The 18534-nt window shown below is 45.0% G+C and overlaps 1 long non-coding RNA gene across 1 annotated transcript in view; it reads right to left on the bottom strand.

Moving 5' to 3' along the window:
• LOC134518617 (uncharacterized) overlaps positions 1-14109 on the bottom strand; it is a 105739-nt gene extending 91630 nt beyond the window's left edge. Inside the window, exons 1-2 of the long non-coding RNA XR_010072019.1 lie at positions 14027-14109; positions 9050-9138 (exon numbers count right to left, since the gene is read on the bottom strand). This is a non-coding gene — a long non-coding RNA (uncharacterized LOC134518617). The remainder of the gene's footprint in view (positions 1-9049; positions 9139-14026) is intronic.
• Positions 14110-18534: the final 4425 nt, after the last annotated feature.

Raw genomic sequence — 18534 nt, 5'->3', positions numbered from 1 at the left:
GACACCAACACGCGGCTGGTGGAGGCAAACACATCCATTTGGGCCGTATTCTGACGGGGAGGGGAAATCTGCCTGTCTCCAGCTGCTGGGTGCTGGGGTTGTGGGGAGCTGCTGCCCCGGGACGGGCGTCGCTTGGGGCGAGACCCGTCACCGTCTCCATCCCGCAGCGACGCTGCCCCACTGCAAAGTCCAGCCCAAAAACAAGGGGGCTGCACCTTTCCTCAACGGAAAAACGAAGGACACACCAACGTGCAGGCAAGGTTAAACTTCACTCCTCCAGTAAGCTGGGAGGATCTCCGACATCCGAAAGGAAAGCCCTGAGCGCCAGGGTTTTGTAAGAGTTTCTAAACTCTTCTCTAACGAGTTCTAAAGATTTTTATTTCTTTTTAAGAGTTAATAATGAGCTGCTCTCCTGGGCTGGAATCACAGTGCACGGTTCCTCTGGCTTTTCACACTTTGTTCAGCTAACCTCTCTCACGTAGCCTTGCCTTAACTTCTGCTCTTTACACAAGGACTACTACTCCCTGTATCAGAGAGGAGAAAACACTACCACTTCTTACATGACTAAAAATTGACTGTCCTTCTACTTAACCTATTCATCCCCATCTCCTCCTCCTATTATTTCCAAGCAATTTTGCAAGATGACTATTATGCAAATGCTACAATAAAAATCTTATTTTCTGCTTCCTTTTCAGAGCCCTGTTCTATTTACCTCCATTCCCTCTCTCTGATGGACTTCTCAGACAAAAAGGAGAGAATAAATGTGTTCATTATTGACCCGAGGCTGAGGCAACTCAGCATGAGGTCAACTGCTGCAACAGAGATTTACAAAGTCCCTTCCCACCCAATTTCCCCATCGCGGTGCCAGTATGACTCCTAATGCTCCAGTATTTAGGGCACGCGCGGCTGCCTTAGCAAGTTCTACCGTTCTCCGTGGGACTCCCAAATTGTTGTTTCTTACAGTCCTTTGCCACACGAGCTCTCCTAAACCTTGCGCAAATAAAACTGGTGCAAAACGCAGGCTTTCTGGTTTGTATACTGGAGCCACCGCCCAAGACCAGTTCACCATTGGAAGAATATTGCCCCCGTGATGCTGCCGGACAGTTTAAATTGTTTCACACAAAACTTTAGAGAATCTTTTCATTGATATCCAATATGCAAATCTCTACAGAAATATCTGCTATTCAAGAACGCCTTCATGTGCTGCAGACATCGCTCTGTCTATGGAAAACGCAAAAATATCAGACCCAACAGTCACACTCCAAGTTCTACCTGTGCTCCAGCCAAATGATAATTACAACTAATTACTGTAGCTTAGGATGCATTAAATAATGTAAATGAATGCATTAGCTGGTCCTAAAATGAAGTTTATTTAAACTTCTACCGAGCACTAGGAACGTTTTTCCCATAGCTCATCATTTTGAAGCACGCGGCAGGGACTCGGGTCTTGTTCTGTGGGGTGAGGCAGGCCCAGACCCTCCTCCTCCTCCCCCTGCGCACAGAGGGACCCGCTGCCATTTCAGCCGCCCGCTCTGCTCACTTGCGCTGGCTTTCGCGTTACAATAACGACCCAAGGAACAAGCGCTGGAAGGGACCCCTGGAAGGATTTGTGTTGTTCTGCCTGTAAACAGCACGGGCAGCCGCAAGTGCAGATAAATTTGTGTGAGAAACTGAGATCTATAAACATGCGAGACACAAAGGAGCTGCAAAAATTCAAGGACAAAGATTGTAATGATTTTTTTGTCCTATAAACACTGTGTGACTACGTTCCTTTAAAAAAGATTTTTTTAGATTGCCCAAACTTGCAACTGCCCTGAGGCCTCTGTTCCAAAAAGACTGCGCACGGCAGCAGATGGTAACCTGGGCAGAACGATTTAAAAACGCACAGGATTTATCATCTCAGAAATGCCCCAGCACTTCCCCTGAAAGTGGCCACAGGCTGGGGCAGTTGCCTGATGCCGCAAACGCCCCAGGGGCAACCTGTGTGACCGGCCACTGCAAGACCCCGAAACCACCGTTTGTACAAGATAAACCGATGCAGCTTGAAACCGCAGTTCTGCTCACCTCGTACACCTAGGGTAAGGAAAAACCCGACCCATCACGCTCACCACGTGTGCAAAGTCTCAAGGCAAGTGATCAGTGGCAGCGGCTTCCTCGATGACTCCCTTCTCTTCATCAGGAGCTCGGGAACTCCCATCCCCTGTTGAGCCGAAGGCTGCCAGCCCCGTCCAGTGCCCCTGTGGGCTGCTCTCTGGACTTCTGAACCAGAAGAGCTAAGCCCGTGGCTTCGGGAAGAGGGAAGGGTTAGGTACACAGGGCAAAACATCTTCACCAGAGCAACTGTTGTACATAAAGAAAGCGACAGCACCTTCTTGAACGCATTTTAACAGGGAGACAGGTAGTTGAGTTGCACTTGCAGCGTGACCTAGAATGGTGAAGCTCAAGTTGGATGTTGTATGAGACACGCGCCCCCCCCAGTCCTCTGGCAAAGCCAGGGCTGTAAACATCATTTATGCCCACAGAGAAGAAAAAAAAAAAAAGGAGGGGGGCAGAAATAAAGACCCATCGCTCCCCACGCTGTCCCAGCCCAGATGACGTGAACCAGTACAAAACGGCGTGTGGTGCACACTGCAGTAGCTCCAGGTCTTTGCACCGTCCTTCTAACCTCTGCTCTCACTCAGCTGGGGATTGGAAGCTACATTTTCAAAAAATCGCCCCAGAAAGCAAAGACAGGTCTGATTGTGCACACAAGCATGTCTGCCTAATGCCACAACCTACATGGACACAAAAAGCGTGAACACATCCTTCATGATGCACTATGGCCATGGAGAAGACGCCTTTTACCTGGTACCTCCATGACCTGTACCAGGAAAGTGCCAGAAACAGGAAAGTGAACCAGAAGTTGTTTTTCAGGCACAGAATTTGCCTTTCAGGCACAGAATTTGCTTTTCCTGGCTGGGGGCAGCAGTGGAAGCCAGGACTCACATCTCTACCAGCTCAGGACCTACAACGCTTTGTAGGGAGAGTCCCGACCCATCCTGCACAACCAGGCTCTGCCTTCCTTGGTGACTCCCAGTTTATGCAGGTAGACTGGTAACCGTTCACAAATCCAGTCCCCCTTCCCAGCCACAGCTTGGCAGGAGCATCTGCTCATGGAGCATCTGCACATTCAGCAAGGCAATGTACCATGCTTTTTTCTGTCTCACTGAGCTTTCCTGGGCAGAATGACCTCGAGTAGTGGTTCTGCTTCAAAATTTCTTTTTTTTCCCTAGGGTTTGGGGATTTTTGTGGTGGTTTTTTGTGGATTTTTGTTTTGTTTTGGTTTTGTTTGTTTTTTAATTTGCAACTTGGAGATGACCGTTTCCATGTAAGGAATTTAAGACCATTAATAATAAACTTGCTCTTTTTCCTTTACTTCTCCAGCTTCCTTTCCCCCGCCTCAAGAGCAGCTTGTAGACTCCCCTTAGACCCACGAGGACAGATGCTGAAGACCTCTGAAGCAGAGGAAGGAGCACGGAAGTGGGAATCCTGACTCCCTTTCTCCAGGCCTCTCTTCCTCATTCCTCCATCTGTGAAATGGGTCTGACAGTATCTGCCCCTTTCCAAGCAGTGTTGCATAGCTGGCACGTTGTGTGTTTAAGGATCTCCAGCACTGGTCACCCTCCAAAGCCGTCGCGTGTTTAAGGCGCTCCAGCACTGGTCACCCTCCAAAGCTGTTGCGTGTTTAAGGCTCTCCAGCACTGGTCACCCTCCAAAGACATTGCGTGTTTAAGGCTCTCCAGCACTGGTCACCCTCCAAAGACATTGCGTGTTTAAGGCTCTCCAGCACTGGTCACCCTCCAAAGCCATTGCGTGTTTAAGGCTCTCCAGCACTGGTCACCCTCCCAGGCCGTCGCGTGTTTAAGCCTCTCCAGCACTGGTCACCCTCCCAGGCCGTCGTGTGTTTAAGCCTCTCCAGCACTGGTCACCCTCCAGAGCCGTGCTCTCCTCTGGAGTCACTCAGCCCAGCGCCCAAGAGGTTAAGCGGAAGCGGAGATTTGCGGTTGCCTCGGATGACATCAAACCAGGGTCTCAAAAGAAACCTCTCGGGCAGGCAGGGAAGGCTAACCACTGAGTTTCCAATTAGGCTATGTTTTAGGGATACGAAATTGCATATTCCTTTTCTACGCACTCCCTGCACTTACAGAGCAACCCATTATTAAGCTATTAATCACCCCTCTCAATTAATTGTTCTAAAATGACCCAGGCTTTAGTAGTTGTGTTGCAATTGAAAAGCTCACTTATTTTTGGAAAGGTAAAGTTACAGGCAGTAGTAATTTGAGACAGGCAAGCTATTAGCCACTGTTTAGAATCTCAATTACTCTAAAGAAGGATAATTACAAATAAAACAAACTTGTGATCCCACATCAGTAAGAACGGTTCTTCCCTGCTTTATGGAATATACGAGCAGTTTTTCATCCACTGGATTTAATTTCCACATGAAAAATTGACCTTAACAGTATGAAGTATGGCTACAAGTAAAAACTGTGTTTTCATTGAAGAGAATAAATGCATTTCCTGAACGCTGGCTGTTAAAGCTAATTGATTTATTGGCTCTCTATATAGTGTACTATTGTCTTTGCACTCCTGGGACAAGGAAGCTCTTGAGAACAGAACTAAATTCTGCCACGGCAGCGTGACGGCTGAAGAGGGCTTTTTTTTTGTTTTTTAATATAACGTGCAAGTTTCTCAGAGCTGAAAGAAATCTTTCCAGGATTGGTGGAAACTAACTGCACTGGTAGCTTACCCGATATTTTTTGGTTTATAGTATTATTCTTATTATTATTATTATTTTAATACTATTCATTGCTATTTTAATATTATTATTAATCTTTAACAATAATATTGGGAAGTTATCAGCACTGACAGTAGGTTACTTTTAATCGGATTATTTTCACTGTAAACCATTTGTGTTCAAGCAAATGTAAAGTACTAGTCAAAAGAGGTGAAATAAGATATTCCTTTTTTTTTTTTTTAACCTTAAGGATAGTAGTCAAAAATTCAGTAGGAGATAAAGGCTATGCAAAAATATTTCTCCCTGATAATGAAAACAATTTTAAAATTCATGAAATAGCCAAATATTTGTTATGATCTCTTGCTTTTAGGTTTTATGTAAATTAGTGCCTATAAGATGAAAGAAAGTGCTTGGTAGCAGGTGGAAGCAAACTCACATAATCATACCAATAAAAAAGCCCTGAGGAAAAACAAAATAAAATGAAAAATCAATACAGGATGTTGTTCTCCAGATATACTATTAAAATGTAGTATTCCAGAGCTGCACTATTGTCCTCAGTAACGGATGATCCTTTTACTCTAAGATAAGCTGAGGGACAAATTCTCCCCTCTCATATGTATAAAAATCCCATTGAGCCTGGAGGAAGCCGCACGCGCGCACAGGAGAGCACAGCCGGAACACGGTGACGTGCTTTGCAAAGAAAGGCGCCTAAACGGGCAGGAGTCAAAGCTGGAATTTCGCGAGGAAGGCTTCCCTGTATCGCTGGATTTCACAGTGTCAACGAAAAACACCCAAAAGTTTTCTGAGGTCCCCCAACTACTCCAACAGTGAAAGCCCAGAAGATAAATCTGGCAAGAAACCTGATTGTAGTAGATGTTTCTGCAAGGATTCTCTTATTCCAGTAACCAGCAGTTTGCCTACAAATTATATTTTTCTCTTCTTCCGTATTTTTTTTTCTTAGTTCAGTTCTTATTGCTGTCTGAAAGCGGGAATTATATTCAGCATAAATTCCACGGATTACCAAGGACAATCTTTAAGGAGATCAATCAATGCCTTTCCCAGGGGAACACAGCCTGGTTTCTCCCAGAGCCAGGGGAGAAGCCGCCTCCTCCACGCGCGGTGGGGCAGGTTTGGCCGTCGGCAGCGGAGAACGACGGGGCTTGAGGAGCCGCAGCCAGCCCCACTTGGGGTCTATGGCCTGAGAGGGACACCCTGTAAAATCAAAAAGCCATGAAGGGAAGAGACTGTCTTTCAGAGAGAGGGGTCCTTTTTGGTTCTTCAAAAGAACAAAAACACTCTGGAAAAAAAATAGTATCTGCCCAGTTATCGGAGGGGAGACTGAAGGTCATAACCAACGCTCTTTGTAAGACAAAAAATAAACGTGAACACATTTATCAGCTCTTCCTCCGACCAAATAATTGGAAAACTAAAAATATCTCAATTGCCAGACTGTCCTGAGTGCTATCTACTGCCTTCTTGATGCTGACTACCAAAAGGCAAGCACACTTGAAAAATGGGCTTCCTCCAACTGGAGAGGCAACAGCCCCTGCCACCCAAAGCAGGTGAAAGAGAAGAGGCTCAGAGAAGAAAACGAGTCTGAATGAGTAATATTTATAGGCAAGAAAGAAGAAACTTTTGCAAAAGGGGTAGAAAATGAAAACTATAATCAAACCAGCAAATACAGGCTGTTCATTCAGGAATTAAACATCTAGGCATTTAACAAGTAGAATACAATAGATTATTTCTGTTGGAAGGGACCTACAATGATCACCTAGTCCAACTGCCAGGTACACACTGAGGAACGTAATATTCTCCTAGAGTGTGAGGAACTTGAAATATCTTTGTTCTGACACAGCAAAGGTAGCGACAGCGATTTAGCAAAAGGCTGAATTTTCAACTCGCTCAGAGTTTTAATATATAATACCATGAAACTGGCGTAACCAAAATCTGCTTGGTTTGCTTTCTTCACTGTCTTGAAGACCACTGACATCTGTATTTTCTTGGGCTGTTTCACTGTGTTTATACAGAGTATATTGCCCGTTCTTGAGCCTTTCGTCTGCCGTGCCCAGAGCGTCTCAGCCACCGCCCCCCCATATGGCCACCCATAAGTGACCAAGAATCATTAATGCAACTGTATTTCTAGCTCATCTGCTCTTTCAGCACCACTGGTCCTCCTGGTTAGACAAAACCCTCCTCCTTATGCTCATTTTGTGGGATGCCCCCACCACGGCAGCCGGGAGCCGCCGTTCTGAACCAGGCAGGAACGGCTACAGATGCAGAATCTCCAGGTTCCGCGTGCCCCTTCTCGCTTGTGATTTGCAGCCCGTAAAGTGGTATTTCTCTAATGCTAAATACAGGTGTGGCCAGCCTGGGGTTGTAACGAGCTGCATAGGTGTTTCTGTAACGCTAAATAGAAGCGTGGCCCATCTAGTGCTGGTTGGGCTGGAAGAACCTTCTCCCCACCAACACAAACACCTCGGCTCCGACCCGCCCGGCGGGGCTCAGCCACAATGACAAATTGCCAGAGGAGTTCTGCCGGGAGAGGCAAGTGAATTAGGAAATGAATAATTAAACTAAAAGAAATAGGTGAGGGAAGGAAAGAAAGAAAAAAGAAAAAAAGGAAAAAAGGCGGAATGAGAAGGACTTGGGGGGCAAGTCGTCTGGCAGGTGCTGGGGAGGGAGGAGAGGTGGGGGCAGCGGCGGGGGCAGTTCTGCCAAAACGGTGCCAATATTTGCATCAGCTTTTGCTATAGCAACACAGCACACCGGTACAGAGGATTTCCTCTACTAACCACTGCTTCTTTTAACTACTAATTCTTCAAACCGTCAACATTTAATCAAAACCAAGTTTTAAACCCCCGACTCTTATCACAGCTAGTACTTATAATCCTTTTTTCCAGACTAGATGTTTCCAAATCATGTTACATCTTTCATCTTCCTTGTGATTAATTTCAAGGTCTTTACTGAATCAAATGAGATATTTTTTAAATCTCTCCGTTTTAGTTTTTCAAGCTTTTAGTCAATTCCACCACTTCAGAGGGGCTATCAAAATTACGTGAGCATTTTGCATTCAGTCACTTCAGTAACTCTGGGTTTTAGGAGGACACCATAACGGCAACTATCTTATTATTTTAATGCACGCAATAATTTAAATTATAACAACTGCAAAAGTCAGGCTATTTTGTTTTATGGATTATCAACAGCCTTATGACCTTGAAAATAGTCGAGCTGACTCACTGATTTTTACAATTTAACAAAATAGCACATATAGCATAATTTTCTCAACTTTGTCTAATCTGGTGAAAGCACAGTGCTCTAAAAATAGATGAGTGTCCATTCCAGACCCACATCACAGCGAAGGGAAGTTTAGTGGAGGAAGCGCAATTGTTTGAGAGTAGCTGTTGAACTGTCAGAGTGACAGGGTGAAAACTTCTAAGCACTTGTTTTGCCGCAAAGTTAAATGAAGTTCTTTAATACGCAAACGACAGAGTCGCGTTGACCCTCATTTAATTCTTCCCTAAAAAACGGGCAACCGAAGGAAAGGTAAAGAGGAAGAGCAGTTAACCTCTGGTGACCAAAGGTGCACTCGATCTGATATTTTGTATTCTATACTCTTCAAAGAGCAATATAAACAGAATTATTTATGCCCAGCAAAATGTTGCTTAATTACTTATGCACCACTGTTTGCTTGTATTTTAAGCTCTCTCTACCACCCACAGGCAGACGTTAAACAGCTGCTAAAAGCTAGCTTTAGTCTTGCCTGTTTGAAATTAGCATACTTGAGCTTTGAAAAAACTTTGTTGCCAATTTACATATGCATAGAGACTGATATTTAGACTCACCATATGATATGTCCCTCAAGAGCTTTTCTTATTGCCTCCATCCTCAGGTCTCAACCTAGAGACTGTAAATCTAGCAGGTGATTAATTCTATACCCTTGAGAAACTAGCAATTAGCACTTGCAACCAGTAAAAAATTGTCATTTCAAAACCCTGTTTACTATGCCCATGTATTTTCTATGAACTCACAGTTAACTCTAAATAGATGTATATGGCAATAGATTTGCAGTCACTTCTGTCTCTTTATGTAAAAATATAATATAGCTTCCAGCTAATCAACCTATTAAACGTACCGAAAAAGATTAAATAATTGGCATTCCTTTTTTTATATATATAAAATGGGAAGATGTAGGAAGCATGAAAACACCATACATGATGTTTTATGTTACCAGACCTTAATCAGCTCATTTCAACATGATGACTTTGTAGGGTTTACCTGTTTTGTGTCAATTCTTATCTCTGATAGCTGAAATTACCGTACTTCCAGATGTTCTTATGCATTATTGAGGTCTTCTGCAGTAGATGCTGGAAAAGGTAAGATAAGGTTTTATTTCTTTGTAGTAGTCACAACACTGAGATCAAAGGCAGTAAAGTGCAGTGCTTAGTATTGAAAACTATGATGAACTTAACATTTATTTTCAAGTAGAAAATCTGTCGGAAAACTGCTCATCAATCTTCAGTTAACTGTTTCAAGTGTAATCCACTGGACCGACACAGAACGTTTCGAGGATTTGGGGGTGCTTTTCCTAAAAAGAATCCTTTAATGCTCGTTAAACGTGTGCTAATCAGCAGCGTGTGTAGCAAGAGCAGAGCACGTTGGAAAGCTGTGCCGTACCGAAAGCCCCCCGGAAAATCTGCCTTGGAGGGAGAGGGATGGATGATTTGGGGGAGAGGGGGGTCGGAGCTGACAAACTGCCACGGAGCATCTCGTGCCACACGCGAGTACGATTTAAAGAAGAAGAAAAAAAAAAAAAAAGAAAAAAAGAAAACCAACTTGCTGCTTTGAACAGAAATTGGTTGTACCGTGCCTGGCAGCACAACGAAAATATGGGTCCCTTGTATAGAATATTTCCACTTGAATATTTCCACTGAACTCTACAAATCTATACTGGATTACACCCTTTTTACAGGAGGAAAATGCTGCTGCCCCACCTCGATTTTAGAGGGGCTTTGGAATATTGTTAAGGTGTATCAAGGCAAACTTGGTCTAAAATGCCCGAGGCCGTAGTTTTCTCATCATCTTTGCAAAAAACAAGGAATTAGTGGTGGATGTAAAAACAGTCACTGATACAAGGATTTTTTTCCCCGAGTTGCACAGTCATTAAGGGGGCCGCTGCAAAAGCCTGCTAGACTTTCTTTCCACTAATTACATCATCAGATCATCATACTGCTAAAATCAGTTGCAGAGTACTTGTACACAACTAAATCCCTGCTTCTAATTACTATTTTAGTCTCTTTTTCCTTGTGACACGTTGGTGATAGATCATTATTTTTTCAGCAATTTGTTCGCATTTATATGCAATATAATTGGATCTGATTAATTATTATGATTAATGACTGCAGAATTTCCTTGCAAAGCTATTAATACTGGTAGTATCAAATGAAAGACATGGACAAATTAAAGCCAATGGAGTCCTGTTGCTTGTACTTACAATGCCGGGGCTAAAGTAACCCTTTGCTGTTCCCAGCTCTGCAATAAATACCAAGGTTTAACCGGTATTTCCCTGCAGATCTGCGTGTTTTCAAGTGGTATTAAAACATAACTAATGGGCAAGAGACACACATTTAATTCTTAGGTGGACCACTGTACTTAAGATTATATATCTCTGGATGTATTTTAAAGGAGCTCAACAGCATTATTACAGCTACATTGATTTAAAGTCAAGGAACTCTGACGAAAAGAAAAGACTGAGAAATATTTCTGAATAATATAAAGTAGATTTATCCATTTTTCAGGTCGGGGGTGCCACAAAACATGACAATAAAAGCAGTTAATTTCCATTAAATGCCATATTACAAAATTTCCAACGGACGTATTTATGTAGTGTGTGTTGTATTTTAAATTACACTCTGGCTTAGAAATAGGATATTACATGTAAAAAAGCAAACAATGACTGAGTAGCTTAGGGGATCGACTTTCCTGCTACCTCTGGGACCTGACTTTAAATCTGTCTTTGAGCAAACTGAAGAAAAATCATTTCAGTCTAATGGCAGTAGCATATAAAAAAAATCAGATAGCAGGAGTTCCACGCAGGTGGCAAAAAGCTTTAGAAAAAAAAGGGGGTGCACAACCAGATGAGTGATGGCGATTTTGCCTGGATTACTGTAAAGCTCAAAACGCAGAGACTCTGAATGCGATTTTAATCTGTAATAAGCGACAGCAGTCCTAATCAAACCCGAGTCAAAATAAGGGCACTGATATTTTGGGTGCACAGCTACTGAGAAATTTTGAAAGTGTCTCTGTTAGTCCAACATCAGAAACAGAAAAAAAAAATGCCTGCCTGCAGCAAGAATTGAATACCTATTAGGAGATTTTTTTTTTTTTAAAGCATATTAGCTCTTCAGATTTTGAGAAAACAGAAAAGATTGCCCACTTTTCAGTGCTAGGAATTTCCCTGTAACTAAAACATGAGAAAAAGATGGCGCATGTTGCAAAATGAGGAACTGTGGGTCACCAAATATTTTTAAAGGACGATCTATTTGGTATAAAGAAGATTAAAAGGACGTCTCCTTAAAAAACAAAACCAAAGAAACCCAGCCAAAATACATGTAATATTTGTGACCAAGTGCACAGAAATACCCCTTTTTCCAAAGACAAAAATCAGTCAAATTCACAGCTGCAACCTGTCAATAAATTCCAAATTATTTTTGTGTAATCTAAAAGTCACATTGTACCCATTTCTTACGTTACCTGTAAGAAACCACGAGGTTCCTGGCGTAAGTGCATCCTGATTGAATAATTTTGCAGCTTATACGGTGTGGGCTACGTCTGTGTGATTTTTAGGGACATCTATTATAAACCCGCTATTGAGATTGGGCAGTTCGCGCCACGGATCTATAGCAATGCGCTCGGTGACTGCCCTTCCCCACAAATAAGGAGCAGGAATCCAAATGAACGTTACTCGCGTGTTAAGCTGTGCCCTGGGTAATATTTGTCACAAAAGACAGGGCAGGACGTTCACGTGGAGTAGTTAGAAAGAAAAAGTTAAAAAAATTAGTAACGGAGCATTTCATAGCGTCGTCAAATGAAACACCTTGGCAATTCCATTAGGAAAATCATGACCCCTGATGAAAGGTTTAGCACAGAGTAGCGTTAAACGATTTGCCAACGGCGGCAATGCAAGGACCATCGAGAAAGCCGAGGCTTCCTGGTGATGACACAAACTAGATGGTGCAAATGGGGTAGGACTCCTGCTCCCAGAGGTGCCTTCACCTCCAGCTCTGGTCCCCAGAAGACCCACCGCCCATGACCCAGCTGAGCATCACCCCAATGTGGGGACCGGTACTGCAGGAGATCGCTTCGAAAATGACCCATGGCGCGGTGGTGAGACCTGCCCGCGCTGCCCGGGTGGGAGTCTCCGTGCCCTGCTGCCGCAGCAGACCAGAGGGCCCAAGGGTAAAAGGGGATATTGCAGTCCATCTGAAACAACACCAAGGGAGCTGGGCATCGCACTCCTTACAGAATTACCGACATTTCCCCCCACACCGTGAATTTAGCATCCAGTTCATCGCCTCATAAGACTCCCAGCTAGGTGATAGCTTTAAAGATGCAAAAGATCTCACCGAATCCTGCGGTTACTCCCTTTCCCGGTGTAAATCTGTAGACTTGCGCAGGGGAAAACACAAATGCTGTGAGGACGAACCTGGCCTAATAACCATCAGGTTGCTCACGTGGCATGGCTAGGCGGTATAATGCCAGAAAACACTCTTATCAACAAATTCCAGAAGTGAAAGGTTCTTATAGTAAACAACAAGGTGAAAGAAAGCCATTTAATCAATTCTATTTTAAAAGTTTGGGGTTGCGTACTGTTTGCTGTATCCTATATCAGTGAGCTATTACTTCTTCTCCAGCACAGCTCTGTACCTGGGCAGCTCTATGAAGAAGGAATGTTCCCCCACTTTTTAACATCAATAACTCTTGTTTGTTGGGGGAAAACAATTTCCCAAATGTTTGACTCAACAAGATATTCCAAATATACCCAGGCATCAGTATTCACATAAGGATATTTGTGATACAGAAGATCACAATTTTCCCTATGTGTATTCTCAAGCTATCCAGAAAACAAAGGCAGCTACAACCATTTTCCAGCATTTTGTCAAGACGTAACACCACTGTCCTCTGCTCAGCGTCTCTCCAGGCTCAGAAATGGCACTAAGGACTACCATTGTTCTTCCGTCCAACCCATCGCCATCATTGTTACTCAATATTTCCACGCAAAACTCTCCAAGGGGACTGAAATCCACCACGTACTGCACTAAACCCACAGCAAAGACGGCTACTGACCCCAAAGAACTCGCGGTACAAAGCCCAAACAAAACAGCAGATGCAAAAGGCATTCTCCCATCCTCCCTCTCGGCACGCCACCTTCCTCCGCCAGCAGCCAGACGGTTACAGAGCTGCTCCTCACCTAAGTGTCCCCGACCACTCGTAACGTCACAGGAGAAACCGCTTCATTTTCCAAGATACAAGCAAACAAAATCCTTCCCACCCTGGACTGGCCGAATGTTCTCACCAACAAAAAGGTGATTTAAATAAATCTTGAATGAAGCGACTGTTACATTCGTGGAAGCACAAGTTCCCTTCCTTCAAAGAAAAGAAGCAATGATGGAAAAGGTGTAGGAGAGGTACCTAATGGCCTGGGATGGCTGTTTGCGTGCTCCCAAGCCTGGTGTCTAGGAGAGCCTTTGCATGGGGAGGCAGGAAGGGGGCAGAGAAGGAGAATGCACGCCACAGCCAGCGATGGGATGCTGAGAAACAAGGATGCGCAAGGTGATGTATTCAAAGCGTCCCGTTCCCCATTGAATGAGTTTTCTTTCCGGTCTCCGAGGACTAGGGGGTTTGCTGGTGGGGAGAGGGGTCTGCTGGTGGGGAGAGGGGTCTGCTGGTGGGGAGAGGGGTCTGCTGGTGGGGAGAGGGGTGCACCTCAGCCACGCGTGGAGGCAGCTGGCGAGGGAGCTCCCTGGAGAGCAGCGGGTGCATGGAAACCTGGAGCAGAGGGAAATAACACAGGGAACTGCACGCGGGATGGGAACACCGGCGGCTCCTGAGGCGGAGGCTCAGCAGTGGAGACTGCCCAACCACACCGAGCGAGGCCTCTTCTCCGAGCGACCACTAAATTCGGCCCGCCCCAGGACCGGGCAGCTGAAGAACTCCTGACACTTCAGAAACATATAACGCTTATAAAATACCAACCCAGAAGTCCTGGTTCCGGCCGGGATAGGGTTAGTTTTCCCTGGTGTTCCATGCCGTGTGAGCCCTGCCCGCCCGGAGCTGCCGGGGGAGGGGGCAGGAAGTCGCCGCTCGGAGCGGGCGGGGGCGTCCCGGGTCCGGTCGGGGAGCGGCGGGGCGCGGCGGGGGTTCCGTGATCGCGTTTGTGCGTTCCTCTGTCCGTGCGATTGTTGTTGTTTGCTTGTTCCCTCTGCTGTTCTGTTAAACTGCCTTTGTCTCAACCCAAGAGTTTTGCCTTTTTCTTCCGATTCTTCCCGTACTGGAAGGCCCGAGCCAGCGGCACGTGGGTCTCTGTTGCCGCCTGAGGCCACACCGCGACACCAGATCTAACACTCGGGGCTCTGCCAGACCTTCAGCAGAACCGGGAATGCGGTCCGTCATCGGGATACAAACGGCACGTGAACCTTACCGTGATCCATTGCTAATCCAAACCAGTTTCTTACATCTGCCTATACTGCAAGCAAAACCACTTGCTTGCATTTAAAATCTGGTTTTAGATGGTTTTTACCTGACCTCGTCCTCAGGAAGCTAATGGGCAATAATGCGTTATTGTCCAATTAAAAGTACACCAGAACCTTGCTTGCATTAGCTGTCTTCATCTCCTCAGTCTCCCTCCTGCGTCTTGCTAGGTCGCATCAGCCCATCGTGTATGCAGAAGAGATTATCTGAATAAGCACACATCTCTAATCGGAAGATGAAAAACAATGTCCTGAGAGCCTTTGAAATGGTTTCATAGAAAATGAGGGCGAGATTATTTTGTTCTTCTGTTTTCATTTTTCTTGGGGGGGTTTAATCATTTTTTTTAATAAAGACAGTTGAGATAAGTGAAATATCAGTTCAGAAGTCACCGAGGAAACAACATTTAGACCACAGTAATAGAACAGGCAAATGTGAGCGTCATAATCTTTTAGCATCTTTTGCATTGTATTAGCAAAACAGAGTATCATCAATCTCCCGGTGTTGTTTTTCACCTGACTACCACCTTTTGCCTTGCACACCCTGAGGAGCGTAATTACAGTCACATAACATATGTACATTGACTTTGAAAAGAAGGGAATAAAAATGATTTTCATACAGATGGCTTTGGTAAATAGGCAAGGCCACGTGGGCTTTCTTCCTCCAACTTCCTGAAAGTTTTACCCATTTTTCTGTTTAACTCAAAATGTAGGAGAGCATTAGAGTTTGATGGCATAAAGAGTCTACACATAGAAGATGTGCATCCTGAATATGAACTTACATACTTTTGCATAACTCTAGAATTAGTAAAGTGACTTTAAACAGAGAAGCTAGTATCTGTATGTATTTTCTTGGAAATAATGTCTTTCAAAGCAAAATATACCTGCAAGAAGGACTCATATAGATAGATAGATAGATAGATGTAAATATATATATATATATGTAATCCACACTTTGAAACATCTAATTTTTAACTTGAGAAACACAGATTTATACTTTTACTTTTTTTTCTGCTATGAAAGATAAGAGGTTGAGTGCATGGCACGAAGTAAAGACTCAGGAATAAATAAACTGGAATGCTGAAGAAAAATGAACTAGACATCCATTGTTTCCAAAAATCTAGCACAAACAGACTCCTTAGACCTTAATCTTATCCTAAGTTAAGATAAGGGGAGCTCACAGAACATCATTTTGGCTGTAATTATTATCTCCTGAAAAGCAGCGCTGCATTCTCTAGGGCACATGCAACTGAGGAAGATTGGAGTTCAGTAAGAGGCTCCATTTATTTCCACCTACCAATTTAAGTATGGATAATATATTACATTTATGGAAGGGAAAAAAAAATAATAACCAGGACATATTAATGCAGCCACGTCGCTCTATTTCTCTCTGCTGAACAGGTTCTCTCTGTGCTGATAGCAACTCAGTTCCCCATTAGAAACTGAGGCCATAGGCTTATAGAATCACGGGATGGTTTGGGTTGGAAGGGACCCTAAAGCCCACCCGGTGCCAGCCCCTGCCCTGGGCAGGGACACCCCCCACCAGCCCAGGTTGCTCCAAGCCCCGTCCAACCTGGCCTTGAACCCCTCCAGGGATGGGGCAGCCACAGCTTCTCTGGGCAACCTGGGCCAGGGGCTCACCGCCCTCACAGCAAACAATTTCTGCCTCACATCTCATCTCAGTCTCCCCTCTGTCAGTGTAAAACCCTTCCCCCTCGTCCCACGGCTCCCCTCCCTGCTCCAGAGTCCCTCCCCAGCTTTCCTGGAGCCCCTTGAGGGCCTGGCAGGGGCTGGAAGGTCTCCCCAGAGCCTTCTCTTCTCCAGGCTGAACCCCCCCAGCTCTCTCAGCCTGTCCCCACAGCAGAGGGGCTCCAGCCCTCCCAGCATCTCCGGGGCCTCCTCTGGCCCCGCTCCAACAGCTCCGTGTCCTTCTGCTGTTGGTGCCCCAGCGCTGGAGGCAGCGCTGCAGGGGGGTCTCACAGAGCGGGGCAGAGGGGCAGAATCCCCCCCTGGCCCTGCTGCCCACGCTGCTGGGGATGCAGCCCCAGGATGAGGTTGGCTTTATTTGTTATTTTATTGGCACTCTCAGGGCAACTTTAAAGCTTAGCAGAAAGGCTTTAGCAGTGAAATACAGAAAATGCTCCAGGTTGCAAACAGAAAAAGAAGAAAGGCAGGAACGCGGTGCTGCCGGGGACACGGCCCCGAGAGGGGGGCTGGGGGGTGTGTGGGGCTGCACTTGGCCGCCTCGTGAGCGCGTGGCGGCGGAGGCCGAGCGGGAGGCAGGGGTGGAAGGCAGAGCCGCACTCAGAAACAATTTGCAGCAGCGAGTAAAGCTTCTAATGCGCGCGATTCAAAACAAGGTAGGCACTGCCAGCCCCAGGGAGCCTCAGCCGCTATTTTCCCATCCTGAAGCTCTCAGAACTGATTTCTGCCGAGGAGGAGAGGGAATGTGTGTTTTTCAATATTTAAGTGTATTGCAGTGATCAAGAAGGTTGCATTATATCTAAAACTAAGGTGTTTGAGAATTTAAATAGCTATATTAGACACACTACTGTCTTTGTGCTTTCTTCTACCATGAGACCTCTTCAAGAAATCAATACATTTTATCTGCGGAATATACATAAGTCTTCTTAAGTCATGATCCACTTTTAAGTAACGCGTGGAGGGGCGTTAGGCAATTAGAGATGGCTGAGGAACTGAGCATATTTATACATTTTTAACGCCTGTCTTTTCATCTTTACCTTGGATGAAGCAGCAAGACCTAAAAATCAAACACTGGCTGAGTTTACACGATCAGGTATTTAATTTAAGATATCCATCCTCGCGTCTGAAAACCTTACAAATGAAGTGTCTGTGTTTTAAAAGTTGGTCATATCCAGTAGCCGCTAAGTCCGATCCGTAATCTGTTCTTGGTTATGCAAAGAAACCACTTATTGAAATTCAAGTACATGCTTAAGGCCAGTTAATGGCTATTTTTCCCTCATTAATACAACAAACATAGCTGATATGAAAGGTAGCTGTTCTCTTGCACTAATAAAACTGCAAGATGACAAAAATAACTTTTCATGCTCTCTCTAGTTCTTAATCTAATATGTCAGTGACAGGAAACTGAATATCAAGTAGAAAGAGGAATGTGGTTTTATCAACGTATATGTTATTAGCGAGACCATTAATGGGACAATCTACCCTCTGCCAGTGTCCACATTTTAAAAAAAAAATGATGTTGAGAAATTTAAAAAGGTCCCGAGAAGCGCTAGAGGAATGGCTGGGGTCTGCAGAACAGCTACATGGGGAGAGACGTGCAGAGTTCAACTGCTACCTTATTCGATAGAAGGCGAAGAACTGACTTGATCATAACTTAAATTGCTTGTGCGAGTTACAAATTCCTGAGAGCAAAGCACTCCTTAATTTGCTAGGAAAAGACTGAACAGATCTCACAGCAGCCACCAGCTTTAAGGTAGATTTATTTGGACAAGAAGCAAATGCACCTTTTTAAGTACCGGTAATTAGTTATCAGGGAAAGTTTCCAGGTGGCAGAGCTGACTCCCAGCTCATGAGTCTCTAGAGCAGGAGGAAGGTCCTTCAGACCAGAGGGAAACGGCAGGTTTGATGCAGCAGCTTTGGGGCAGGAGGCTGGGAAAGGACCTCCCCGGGCTGGGGGCAGGGGGAGACCAGAGCCCGAGCCTCCAAAAATCTGCATATTAAACCTGTGCACTGATATAACTGACCTGTGCCTTGGGAATCCGGTAACACGACGGAGCAGGGACTCCAGCGACGTGTCTCGTCCTCAAGACTCACACACAGACAGATTTTGTTAGGGCTCGCCCTGACCCTGCAGCATCCCACCCGCGAGCGGTGCGCGTGCAGCGGGCGAGGAACAACAGGAGGACGCACGCACCTTCCTAAAACTCCAGTATAATTTCTGTTCCCCAGTCTCCACCTTGAAACAATGGAAATATTACATGTCTGTGGATCTGTTTTATAATATTATAAACCCGAACGTTTTGCAGTGTTCTG

The sequence above is a fragment of the Chroicocephalus ridibundus genome, chromosome 7 (assembly GCF_963924245.1).
Source record: "Chroicocephalus ridibundus chromosome 7, bChrRid1.1, whole genome shotgun sequence".
NCBI lineage: Eukaryota > Metazoa > Chordata > Aves > Charadriiformes > Laridae > Chroicocephalus > Chroicocephalus ridibundus.
Note: the sequence above shows the minus strand (reverse complement) of the source record. Positions and strands in the feature narration are given on the sequence as shown.